General features: G+C 39.3%; 1 protein-coding gene across 1 annotated transcript in view; it reads left to right on the top strand.

The window, feature by feature from the left end:
- Window positions 1-14,079, top strand: part of TTN7 (Structural maintenance of chromosomes (SMC) family protein) — a 263,011-nt gene that overhangs the window by 108,299 nt on the left and 140,633 nt on the right. The window lies entirely within an intron of this gene.

Below are 14,079 nucleotides of genomic sequence, written 5' to 3'. Positions count from 1 at the left end.
ACAATGGAGGGGAGTATATCCTTGGTGAGTTTGTTGATTTTTGTGTTCAGGCAGGCATTAGGAGGGAGTTCACAGTTCCTTACTACCCCAAATAGAATGGGGTTGCAGAGAGGAAGAATAGATCCATTGCAGGGTATGCTAAAGCCATGCTTCATGATCAGGGGTTACCTTTATTTTTGTGGGTAGAGGCATGCAACACTTCTGTGTACTTGTAGAATAAGAGTCCACATTGTGTTTTAGGGAATGTGATTCTGGAGGAGGCTTTTTCTAGGAAGAAGCCTGATGTTGGGCACTTTCGTATCTTTGGGTGCCTTACATATTCCTATGTCCCCAAGGAGAACAAGACCAAGCTAGAGCCCACTGCAGAGAAGGGCATCTTTGTGGATTATAGCGAGACCTTGAAAGCTGATTGGATTTATATTCCTGCGCAGAGGAAAGTTGTTGTCAGGCGGGATGTGAATTTCGAGGAGGAGAGAGCTTTTAGGAGGTCACGGGAGTTAGAATATCCAAAGTCACCACACCCTCAGGGGTAGCTGAGTCAGGCACAAGGATCTAGTGGTCAGGGATCAAGAGGTACATCGATTGCAGTGTCAGGTACATCAGTGAGCAGTGGCTCTCAAAGTCAGGTGGGTTGTTCTTCGGGCAACATGCGGGGCAATCCGCAGAACAATTCACAGGGTAGTCCACTAATGGACAGTTTGCATGGTACTTCAGCGTCTACAGGCACCGATTTAGGCATGAGGTTAGTTGGCAGGTTTTCAAGAGTTCAGGCTTCTGATGATGATGAGGATTCTTTCACTCTGGTGGGAGAAGTATGCTTAGGGAAGAGGAAGCCCAAGTGGCTTCAAGATACCTTGCGCGAGGCCACATCAGTTGTTGGGCCAAAGAGACATGTTAGAGAGAGTAAACCACCTAAGCAGTTTTGTAGTTACATGGCATTGGTAACAAGCATTGTTGATTCCGAGCCTTCTAGTTATGAGGAGGAAGCCAACCAGTGGGTCTGAGAGAGGCCATGATGGAGGAGTATTCTTCTATTATGAAGAAAGATGTTTGGGAGGTAGTATCGAGGCCTAAAGGTAAATCAATTGTTACTTCCAGATGGCTCTACAAGATAAAGCATGCTGCAGATGGCAGCTTCGAGAAGTTCAAAGCTCGATTTGTGGCAAGAGGGTTCTCACAGGTAGAGGGAGTTGACTATGCGGAGACCTTCGCTCTGGTAGCTCGGTATACATCTATTCACTCCATTATATCGATTGCAACAAAGATGGGTTGGAAGATCCACCAGGGTTATGAAGACTGCATTTCTCAATGGCTTCATTCAGGAGGAGGTTTATATTGAGCAGTTGCAGGGCTTTGAGGTGCATGCGAAGGAGTCCCATGTATGTAGACTGAAAAAGGCACTCTATGGCTTGAAGCAAGATCCCAAAGCTTGGTACTCTAGGATTGATACATACTTGCAGCAGTTGGGTTTCACAAAGAGTGAGGCTCTTTTGAACCTATACTTCATTGTGGTGGGTGAGGAGCCTCTCATTTTGGTGTTGTATGTTGATGACTTGATCATCACTGGTGCAGAGAGACTCATTGAGGGTTGCAAGAGAGATCTTGCTTCAGAGTTTGAGATGAAGGATATCGGCTTGATGCATTATTTTATGGGATTGGAGGTGTGGCAGGAGGAGGGGCATTTCTTCCTAGGACAAGGGAAGTACATTGTGGATATTCTTAGCAGATTTCACATGGAGAACTGCAAACCCATGTCTGCACCTATGATCACTAACTGGAAGAAGCTTAACACTTCTGATTCCGAGTTGGTGGATCCTACTCTATACAGACCACTGATTGGTTGTTTGATGTATTTGGTCAACACTCGACCAGATATATGTTTTGCTGTTAACACTATGAGTCAGTTCATGTGTGAGCCCAGGAGAGTGCAGTCGGTGGCTAGAAAACACATTCTTTGTTACTTGTAGGGGACTGTGGATTTTGGTTTGGATTATAGACAGGGTGATGGAGTGAGACTGACAGGGTACACAGATTTAGATTGGGCAGGTTGTGCTTCAGATAGGAAGAGTACTTCCATGCGTTGTTTTGGGTTGGGTTCGGCAGTTGTGTCGCGGATCAGTCGGAAACAATAGTCAATTGCATTGAGCTCAGTTGAGGCAGAGTATATTATCGCTAGTTTGGCTAGTTGTGAGGCCATATGGCTTCGCAAGATGTTGTTTGGTCTATTTGGTCAGGCACTGAGACCTTCAGTAATTTATTGTGATAATCAGAGTTGCATAAAACTCACGGAGAATCCAGTTGTTCATGACAGGTCAAAGCATATTGAGGTCAAGTATCACTTCATTAAAGACTATATCCAAAAGGGAGCTGTCAAGCTTGAGTACATTTCCACAAATGAGCAGGTAGCAGACATTTTCACCAAAGCCTTACCACGGGGCACGCATGTCTACCTCAGAGACAAGATAGGAGTGATGAGGAACACTTTCTTCGGTAAGAGGGAGTGTTAAAATTTGGGTACCAGAAGACAAGTGGTTCCCTAAGGCTTTGATCTTTGGCCTAGGGAAAAGTGTTCAAATTTATTTGTACTTTTCTCCTAAACTAACTTTATAAGTGGTAAAGTCAATTTAATTTAAAAGTGACTTTATAAGTGGTAAAGTTACATTCTAATTTGATGGTGACTTTATTAAAGTCAATGAAGAATTAGAAAGTGAAAAGGTGACTATGGAAATAAACCGCTAAGTGGATCTTTATTTAAGTGGGTGAGTTAAAAAATAGAAAGTGAGAATTAAATGCACATTTATTCTCATTCCTAAATCTAAATGAATCTCAACCATTAGATCTTAGGCTAACCCAAAAGCTCATTTAGGGAATAAATGGAGAAGAGAAGAGGAAAATATCAATTCATTCTTTCATGAGCGTTTGAGAGAAAGAGGAGAGAGCAAGGAAAAAATTTTTGAGCAGTGAGGAAGTGAAGGAGAGCATCAAGAAGACATTTCAGCAAATCTGCGCAACAACATTTATTGGCACGTATCCCAAGGCAAAATTGTACAATAGGAGAAAGACACAGATATCGAGAAAGAGGGACAACAGTAAGGGCATGAATTTCGAGGCAGATTTGAGCACGAACTTTGAGGCAGCTGTATTGTTGAGATCCATACGATCCGTACAGTTTGTACAACAAGTTTTGGGCACATTTTTCAAGGCATGCCATACAACATTTAATGTTGTTTTATTGCTATAAAAATTTCTGTTTTGGTTGTTTGTTGATTGGCATGATTTTTGAGGTGGAGTTCAAGCACAAAAATCGAGATAAGTTGTAATTTGTGGATGTTGGAATTTTTACTGTGTATTTCAGTTTCTCTGTAAAAGCATTTTCAGAAATAAAGAAGAGCTCTCAAACTGGTTTTTCCCAAGATTTGTATGGGGTTTTTCCAGGGTCACATAGACCAAAAATCACTGTGTTATTTTCTGTGTGTGGCTGTCATAATTTTGCTGTGTTTTATTTATGCAATTTCAACAGTTGTGAAATCTCTAAATTTGTGTTTTCAGAAAATATTGTCATTTCCAAATTTTAGAATTTTTATCATGCTTGGATTTAAAACTAAATGCATGGAGTGATAAGGAAAACTGATAACCGGAGTGGGGGTTGTAATTTCTTCATTTTTTCCTGGGATCAAAAAGCCTTTATATGAAAATCTTCCTTTTTTTCGTTTCCGAATTAGATTCCATTCTCTTTTGTCAATAATTTTACATTTAAATAGTACTTTGATTTCAACAATAAGTGACTCCTTTAATATATATACATTTTCCCCTTTATATATTTTATAATTCCCTTTTAATTCTTTTTTAATATCTTTGCATTAAATATTTTTTTTTGTAACCTTGGTAGGACTACATCTTCATCATGTCCAATATATCACCCTGATCAAGGTGGGGAATTGAACTGGTGACTTCACATCAAGGAGTGCCTTAACAGAGCACCCGATCATCGTCTATGCAAGACCCCATGGACATCTTTGGATTAATTATAATACTAACTGATATTTTATTAAAAACAAATGTTGGAATACCTTTTAACACTTTCCTTTTTGTAATTGCCTTTTTTTTTGAACTCCACTTTTAAATCAAGTGTATTTATTTTCTTTTCAATTTAAAAACAATACTTTTTTTCTTTCCCCTTTTGCAATAAGGAATAAAATTGATTTGGTCCTTATAATTACAATACTTTTAAAATCCCTCTCCCTAACTTTTAATGTTTCCCACGTTCACTTTTAAAAAGACACAAAAATATATATATTTTTTTATTCTTTAATAATATCTTACTAATGAATGTGAATATATGGAACGTCACGATTCTCTCTGCAGATGTTTTTTCTTCTTGAGTCACCTTGATATCCTCCTGATTCCACAATTAATTGCAGAGATTGATGTGGAATTTTGCAGTGTAGGAGTCACAGTAGGTACAATGGTTACAACAACAATCATACAACTATACACAATTTATTATGGCGGATCGTACAGTGTGTGAAGAGTTGGGAAAGATGGGGGGGGGGGCACAACAATGGAATGGCTAATCTGACCTCCAACCATTTTCCCTTGTCCACTGATCGATTATGAATGGGAATGTTATAGTGGCAATAGTAGGGATGTCGACTGTGACTTAAGTTTGCGGTCTGGTAGCATCGCTGCGGATGGTGGTTGGGGATAAAACGATGGCTATGGAATTGCGACAGTGGCAGAGGAAAGGGCCGTTGCAGTGATGAGAGGCAGACGACGTTAGTGAGAAGCCTAGTGGCCAGTCGGGTGGAATGGTGGCCAATGAAACAAAGCTGTCAGTAGTGGCCGTGGTATGTCGGCGACGAACGAAGGTTGTGGGGGCGGCAACTTTCGGAGCTGCTGCTGCTAGTTTTTTTTGCTTTCGTTCTTTTTTGTTTTGTATTCGTTGTTATATATAACATATATATCTTTTCTATTATATATATATTTTTTTCTATAATTTTTTTTTTAAATTTATTTATATAGTTTTGTTTTAATTATTATTATTATTATTTTTTAAAGTATATGCTCTTTATATATAGATATATATATATATTTTTTATATCTAATTGCTTTTTATTTATTGATTTGTTTTTTTCTTCAACCACTGCTTTTTTATAATATATAACCTTTTTTTTTGTAAATATTTTTTATAACTATGTATTCTTCTTCTTTTTTTAACTATATATATATATATATATTTGCTATTTTTTTCTTCAATGGCCAAAGGCTTGAATAACAATGTGCAACTTGGAGAAGCTCCAACTCTATATAGCGAAATAGTTAAATTTCACGACAACACGGTTCGTGAAAACTTCAATGGCCAACAAATAGGATTGGAGAACGTGGCTCTGTTGCTACTGTAAAAAACAAGGTTCATATACGCAACAATAATCTTAAGAGTACTTCAAAGATAGACATCCATTGTAGGACAAGTATTTGTATATTGAATATTGTATAAAAGAATTGATGTGATGATGATTATAAATGAGGGTGAGGGCTTGCTTATATACCTAGGTAGATATGTATAGAAAGAGAAAAGAAGAAAATTGGGTGCATCTGGGAAGAAAGGAATCTTTGTGGGCTATAGTGAAAATTCTAAGGGATATAGAATTTATGTGGCTGGTCAAAAGGAAGTTGAGATAAGTCATGATGTTAGCTTCGACGAAGATATGGCCCACAGGAAGATCAACAACCTTCCTATCTTAAGGAAGAACAAGGAAGCTGGCACCGGAAATCAGGGTGCAAAAGAAGACAAAATGATGCTTGATGTTGATGAACCTGTGGATCCTCCTCCTCATGAGTCCTCCTCCTCCCTTAGGAAGATCAACAACCTTACTATCCTAAGGAAGGACAAATAAGTTGACACCGAAAATCAGGGTGCAAAAGAAGATGAAATGATGCCTGATGTTGATGAACCTATGGATCTTATTGATCCTCCTCCTCATGAGTCCATCTCCAAAAGGAGATCCTCATGGCTTAGGGAGACTCTCGAAAATGCCGAGACACATTGCACCAAGGGGGACTTTCCGTGAAAGCAAGAAGCCGAACAGGTATTAAGGATATTTGACCTCCATGAGCACTATCATTCAAAATGAGCCTTCATCATTCAAAGAAGCCATGAAGCATCAAGTATGGAAGGATGCTATGAATGAAGAATACGAGTCAATTATGAAGAATGATGTGTGCGATGTGGTCCCAAAACCCCAAAACAAATCGACTGTCACCTCTAAGTGGCTCTACAAAATCAAGCATGGAGCTGATGGAAGTGCAGACCCTCTCATTCACAAATGTAAGATGGAGTTGGATTCTGAATTTGGGATGAAGGACCTAAGATTGATGCACTACTTCCTAGGGTTGGAGGTTTGGTAAAAGCTAGGAGAAATTTTCCTATCTCAAGGAAAATATGTGGTGAAGAGATTGGAAAGATTTGGGATGGTGGACTGCGAGCCCGTGACTACCTCGATGGAACTTAACTTCAAGAAGTTATGCAGTAGTGCTGTCGGACCTGAATTAGGAAATGCTTCTAAGTATCGTCAATTCATGGGAGCAGTCATGTTCTTGGTGAACCCCCGTCCAGATAAATGTTTTGCAGTCAACACGTTTAACCAATATATGGTTGAGCCACATCACTCACATTGGATTGGTGCCAAGAATCTTCTGAGATATCTTCAGGGCACAATCACTCATGGATTGAGATACACTGCCGGAGATGTGAGGCTGCATGGTTATTTTGATGCTGATTGGGCTAGCAGTGTGGTGGATTGCAAGAGCACTTCTTGATGTTGTTTTTCTTTGTGTTCTGCTTTGATATCTTGGATGAGCAGGAAGCGGAAATCGGTTGCTTAAAGCACTGCCGAGGCTGAATACATAGCTGCTAGTATGGCCTCCTATGAAGTTGTTTGGTTGAGGAAGTTCTTTAGTGAGCTGTTTGGACATGTGCTGGATACCACCGTGATGCTTTGCAACAACTAGAGTGGGATCTGATTATCAGAGAATCCTGTGTTTCATGATCGCTCCAAGCATATAGATATCAAGTACCACTTTATCTGGGATATGGTACAATGAGGAGCAATAAGGCTCCATCACATTAGGAGCGCCGATATTTTGACAAAGCCTCTGGGGAAGGTCGAGTTCTTGGCCTTCCGAGAACGACTTGGAGTCGTGGAGAGACCCTCTTATGAGGGTCCTGTATGAGATGGACATTGAGATCTGGGAGCTCCGGGGGGCTTGGGGTACTTCTTGGAGCGATGACCAACCATAGGGTGAGTGGTTCAACCTTCCCCTAGTGCTTTGTTGTGTACATGGTGAGTGGTTCACCCTTCCCTTGTGATACCGCTTGGCAACATGTAGGCAGGATGAGTGGTTCATCTTTCTCCTGCTAAGACATTCTGCCCATGCAGTCTGGGACTCATGGGAAGTACCTCTCATATGGCCAATGAGTAGGGAAATGAGGATAAGGACCATAGTAGTGTCGATGGACGCATTGTGTACTAGTGTACTCCCTATGCTAGGATGACCGATATTGATCTGGGATCAATTGGAACTGACTTCGGGTTAGTAAGAGTGGTATGAGACACTTTCTTTTGATTGGGACTGACTTTGGATCAATAAGAGTGTGTCGGGTTAGTAAGAGTGGTATGAGACACTTTCTTTTGATTGGGACTGACTTTGGATCAATAAGAGTGGTATGACACACTTTCTTTATTGGAACTGACTTCAGGTCAGTAAGAGTGGTATGGGACACCCTTTTATATGGGACTGACTCTGGGTCAGCAGAGAATGGTATGATACATTCTCGATCAATTCTTCTTCTTCATAGTTCAACAGAGCAGAGCAATGCATTGATGGCAGAGATAGTACCGACAGACTGATGGATCCGACAGACTGATGGATTAGCAGATGGAGATCTCCCTAGTTGAGAGCAATGTTTTAAAACTCCGACTCCGACTCTGACTCGGCTGAGGGTCAACTCCGACTCATCCGAGGGTTGACTCCGACTTCGACTCTGACTCGGTATCGACTCGGTCGACTCGATTTCAATGACTTGGTCGTTGTAAAAAATACATTAAATATTTATTTTTTCGTAAAAAATATAATTTTAAAGATTTTCATTCATGTTTCCAAACACACAGCATGTTGAAGATCTAATTTTTACACATTTAATTTAGCATTGTTATAATTGGTTGACAATATTTTGGAGAATTGCTCATCTAATTGTCTATCTCCTAAGCGATCTTTCATTGGCATCCTTTTCACTATTGTGTTTGTCTCTAAAAGAAACCTTGGTTAATTGTTGTAAGTAATACCTGGACGATAAATGCTCTAATCTCTTTTACTTGCCACCATTGCCATTACTTTTTTATGGTTAACATCTATTGTGGATGATAATTTTGTCTGTGGCCTATTGGCGAATTGTTACTAAGCACATCTATCTTGTTATCATTTGGTACTTTGAGCAATTATCTCTTGATTATATTGGTATATCTTTTGAGCACTATTGAAATTGAGCACTTAATATTGTGTTTTAAGATTGTCTTTCATCCATTAAGTACTCTGGTGTGATAACTAATGATCAATTGTAAATAAGTACTTAAGATCATAATCAATCTTAACTCAAGAGCACTCGAATCAATTTGCATTTGCATCCTAGGTCTAGCGTGCACTAAGTAACTTATCTCCAAGCATAAGCTTGGTTGATAGAGAGATAGGAACACCCTTCATCTCTTAGCTTGTTAAGGTTAGACCCTCTCTAGTGGTTAAAACTGTGACCTTGCAGTGATTAGAGCCACAGTCTCTGCAACGCTGGAGGCACTGGGTATGTTAGATTTGAAGGGGAGGTATCGTTAACCAAACCTTTCCTTGCTTCCCTTTGACTTCCCTCTACAAGCTTCTTTTGAGACTAGTCTCAAAACAACTGAGGATTAAGGGATATACTTAGTTAGACATATCATTAAAATAAACCAAGATTGTTGCATCTCACCTAGGTCATAGGATTTCCATAGCATATAGGTTAGCAAAGCATCTCAAACAACAGTTGTTCATCCGATTGTTTGGTATTTAATTGATATAAAGCAAGTAGTTGAATCCGTAAGGCATTGGGCTCATGACAATAATCTAATCCCTTAACTTGCTAAAATCAACCAAGTGGCTAGGCCATTCAATCGTGTCTCCCAGACTTATTGGTTCCTAATAATTCTTGCATTTTCATATTCCATAGGGACTACCGCCCATGGCCTGCTGTTGGGAGACAACTAGAACGGAGAGATTGAGGATCAAAGTGACAGCCCCCAACCTAAGTCGTTGTCGCACCATGCCTATACAATCTGAGCGATAACGAGTCTCATTAGATGAATGAGTCTGTTTGAGATGCTCGACAATGCCCTTTCCTTCCTCGTCATCCTTCAGAAATCATTGAATTGAAATTTGTCTCTTCTAGCCGCAAAAGAGAATAAAATTTTCTTGAAGAGATCATGACATTATCTTGTTGAGAAATAGGTTTGCAACCTTGACCTTCAAGCTACAAGATGTACACTTGCATTTAAAAAATACCCAATGAATCACCCAATCCAAATAAAAAAAATTTAAACCTTAACCCTCATATAGATGTTTGTGTTAGTGCTCCTTTTAGGTGACTAAAAGTTTCAGAGTATAATCACAAGAATAATCGTTGAAAGTCCATACTAAAGAAGTGAGGAAGGGTTCGATATTTATAGATCTAAAAGTGGTTTACAATGTGAACAACTCAGGGCTTCAAAAGGTAATTGTTGGAGGTTTAGGCACATAAGCTAAATAATATATGCCTTGTGGTCAAAGTAAAGAGGACCGCTAGCCTTTGCGTGGATAAGTAAGGGTTTCTCCTTTGTAAATGATGAAGAGCTCCTCCTTTTAGGTGAAAAGAAAAGTTTAATACTCTTCCTGAAGGTGATTTGTCCACTAAATATAATAAATAACCTTTAATAACCCTTAAGATATTTATTAATGACAATAACCAATAAATTTGTGACATGACACCATCCATGGGGTTTTATCCCACTAATTTGCGTTCCAAATTTCAAACACGAATAACTTTCAAACCGTGAAGAACTACTTGGCGTGCTACATACCACCAAAAACATCTCGTCGAGGAGAATCTATCTAGAAGGATTCTAACATGAGATTTCGTGAATTGCTATGTGAAATTAAGTGACAATTGGCAGGGAAACACTTGGTGCTGCTTAGGTTGACATTAATGACAACCATTTATCAACAGGCACAAACTTGTGACATTACAAAACTCCTACTTTGTATACCTATGTATTTGCATAACAACCTACATGATTAGATTGTGAATCATCTCAAAGGAATTTCAAGGTTCATCTTACAGTCATATTAATATTTGGGTTACAATGATTCTATGAACAATGATCGACTTTAGACCTATCATCAAAAGCAACTAAAGTGGATCACATCTACAACAATGGATAAATGCACTAATGTGTGTAACAGAACAAGGTCAAATCAAAAGCAGACATCGACAAACATATCTTTGACATCAATCCAAAGGATACCTTAAGGTACACCAATGGGATCTTATGCTTAAGCTTTTTTGTATATTATCTTGATAGAATGCAAAAGGTAATTGTATGGTGATTCCTCGTCTAAAGGATACATCAACAAGGTTCCTATTGAATATCCTTTTGAATTTAATCATTGTAATGACATTGCTCCATGGGGTTGACCCTAAAACAAGTTTAATTTTGAGAAGACACAATGAAATGGGTTTTAAGGCATCTCACTAGCTCAACAAATAAAATATGCCAATAAATTCCCAAACATGTGAGCCGTAAGCCCTCATAAGCATGACATCATGCTCTTTGAGGGCTCAAGATGCTCCAAAGGTTCAGTGGAAGCGCTAAACGAGTCTTCATGGATCATCATCAATCTCAATTTGAGGAAGGGACTTCAAATAAAGCCTCAAAGCATATCCATGTGTCCAACAACCAACTCCAGGTGCCTTGCATCATCTCTATGGGTGTCATGTAGACATTGTGGTGTATTCTCTCTCAAACGTTGGGCTCCATTAGGTGCAACAAGCCACTGTCAATCATTCAGGGGGGTAATAATCCTAATTTGGGCTCTAGATTAAGGCATGCTCATCAAGTAGCGTCAAGGCTAGCTTGGGGGCATGCTTGTCCACTGGTACATCATCAAGAATCCTCAATGCTATGAAAGAGAAGCTCAGTGTGTGGTATCAGAGGGTGCTCTGGGGTGTCCATCCATCAATGACCAAGATTATCTAGGTGCCCAACGCATTGTTGAACAAGGGCAATGCTGCATTTGTAAGATCATCATGCTCTTGGAAGTGTAGTATGGCTTGGGCATCATGTGGAGTAGGAGTGCAGTAATGTGTTGCTTAAGCCTTGGTTGCTTTGTGCAAAACCACCTAACAAAACCATCTCAAACTCAAGTGAACACAAGCATTCATTAGGGACAATAACCATAGATTATATATATATATATATATATATATATATATATATATATATATATATATTTATATGAACTGTTATGGGCATAATAATACCTCAAATTAGGATCACTTTCAAATATCTAACTGGACCAAGTCTCGTAAAAGTGTTCCCTACCTTCGTAAGGGTGGCTAGGTAATCAACCCGATTGGGTGCTTCCAACCCCTAAGGGGAGGTGGCATTTCCAAGGTAAACCCTTCAATCTATAGGTTTTAGTGAGAATAAGTGGCAATGGAGAGAAATGATTTCACGAACAAGTGCCATGGATAGGGGACCACTAGTGGGATTCCGCATCCTAGGTGTATAAATGTAATGGGGTGATTAATCATGGAGGCATGAGTTACCCCTTTCCTCGACCTGCTTTTTCCACCCCTTTGGTGCACCTTTTACTTCCTTTTGATAATACTTTTAATGGTGCATAGCTCAAGGATCAGAGCTTGCTCTTTATGCCATAGCATTTATGTTACCCCTTAATATGAGTTCTTTTCACACCCATGAGGGTTGGGACATGCAAGGCTTCGTCATTTTGAGATGGAGCATCAATTGCTCAAGAATCAGGTGATGGATAATGAGGAGAGTAGAGCTCATGCTAGGATTTTGCACATGCGCTAAATAATGTCTCGACGATCTTTTGCATTTTAGCTTTTGTTTTTCTTTTGTTGTGGCCATCTTATGTTTTTTCATTCTTTTATATGCATCTACCTCGAGGGAAAAGCTTTTTAGACCTACTCAAGGATGTGGATGTGTGAGTGCCAAATCCCAATGAGCCAATGACAATTAACCCGAAGGATGAAGGTGGTTTCAAGGGAATGATGAAAGATGGAGCATGTTAGGCACGGTAAGAGAAATGGACATGCTACTTTATTCCAAGTATCCCAAGCAGTGCCCCTCCTATAACCCTAATGCCTTTGAGGAGGTCCTACAAGACTAGGGCTAAGGACTAACCCCTTGGAAAGGTGAGATAACAAGTTTACAGTCAAGATCGGTTAGTCATCTAGATCACCTTTTTATCCATGTTAAAATGCCCAAAACATTAAGTTAAGGCACTTGATTGAAAAATGGTTAAAGTACTTGTTGAGTGGTAGCCCACCTTCATTGAAGAGGAATGTCAGATGGTGAAAGGTGCCTGACCAGTGCAGATGGTAGAGGAATGTGGCATATCATCATTACTGTGCAATGTGTGGGGCTGCTGGCTGGCTGGCTGTCTAGGAGGAGAAAAAGCTTTTTCCTATAGGGTTACCCATTTTGGTGGGTAATAGGGACCTTGGACCTTGAAACTCAAAAGGATTATGAAAAAAATATGTGTCTCAATATTGATAGGTTCCGTTAGTATTCATGACTTCATAGATGCCAATATTTCCAAAATGTTAACCCTTTTTATATACCTTATTATTGATATCACTGCAAACAGGATTCCATGCTCTACCTGTTTGTGGGATGGATATGGTACCAGGGATGATGGAGTGACTAGTCTGGATAGGTAATTATGTCACAATCCTCCATGAACAATTTATGGAGTTTAATAGGCAAGGAAATAATTATTAATTATATAGTTTTGAAATTCCATCCCAAAAAGAAGGTTCTCCCTTGGAAAGAGGAAGAATTGCAAGAAAATGCAAACATGCATACACCAATGTTATCTAACCAGATAGAAGAACTTGAAAATATTATGCATACAGTACAAGTAGGCCTTGTTAACATTCAAAACCAAATCAAGAACCAGGATGACCCTCCACAGCCAAATACGGAAGTACCATGGAAGATGTTCCAAGATGTTCCAAGAAGATGAAATCCTGTGTACCATCTCCTTTTGAGAATGCATTGAGGATAAAGCAGATTGGAAGGTATAGGACATGTTATGAACATTATGATATGATAAATGCTAATTCCTTAATAAATAGAATTATCATTGGGAATCGGGATAACGAAGACCTACTCCAGAAATGGACATCTTCTGATCGTATGGCCTGCACATGTTTATTTTTATGTATTTTGGGCCCTGCTTTGTAAAATTAGCACATGTTCTATATATGATATAAACGATTCGACAGGGCCCCTGTATATAATTTGTGGCACATATGAACATGCTAGAGTCCTGCTATATTATGATGTATTTCCTTCTCTTTATGATGGCCTCATCTGGGCTTACAATGCCATTTTACTGAGATTTTGTATGCCAATTTAGATCATTCCGTAATCTATGCATATTTTTACCATACAAACTGGCAGCTTATGTCGACTTTCCATGAGGTTCTTTGTTATACATTGTTGCTGTTGCTACGGATATTTTGTCATGCTGGCACTAGGAAAGGTTCACTATAGGTGTGCAGTGGTTGAAATCTTCTTACTGATAAATGTACAGCTGTAAGTAGGAACTTTCTAAGGACCATTTCTATGCTGCAGCGGCAGTAGTTTGCTGACCTGGTCAATGTAAAAAGAACTGTCCGTGGAGATTGCATTGTTATTATCAAGATTCCTTTAAATGCAACTATTTTTTAATGCTCTTCCAGGAAATAAGAATGTATAAATGGTC

Source organism: Pinus tabuliformis, chromosome 7 (genome assembly GCF_031772625.1).
Source record: "Pinus tabuliformis cultivar Carrire ecotype Pingquan chromosome 7, CPIR1, whole genome shotgun sequence".
Taxonomy (NCBI): Eukaryota; Viridiplantae; Streptophyta; class Pinopsida; order Pinales; family Pinaceae; genus Pinus; species Pinus tabuliformis.
Note: the sequence above shows the minus strand (reverse complement) of the source record. Positions and strands in the feature narration are given on the sequence as shown.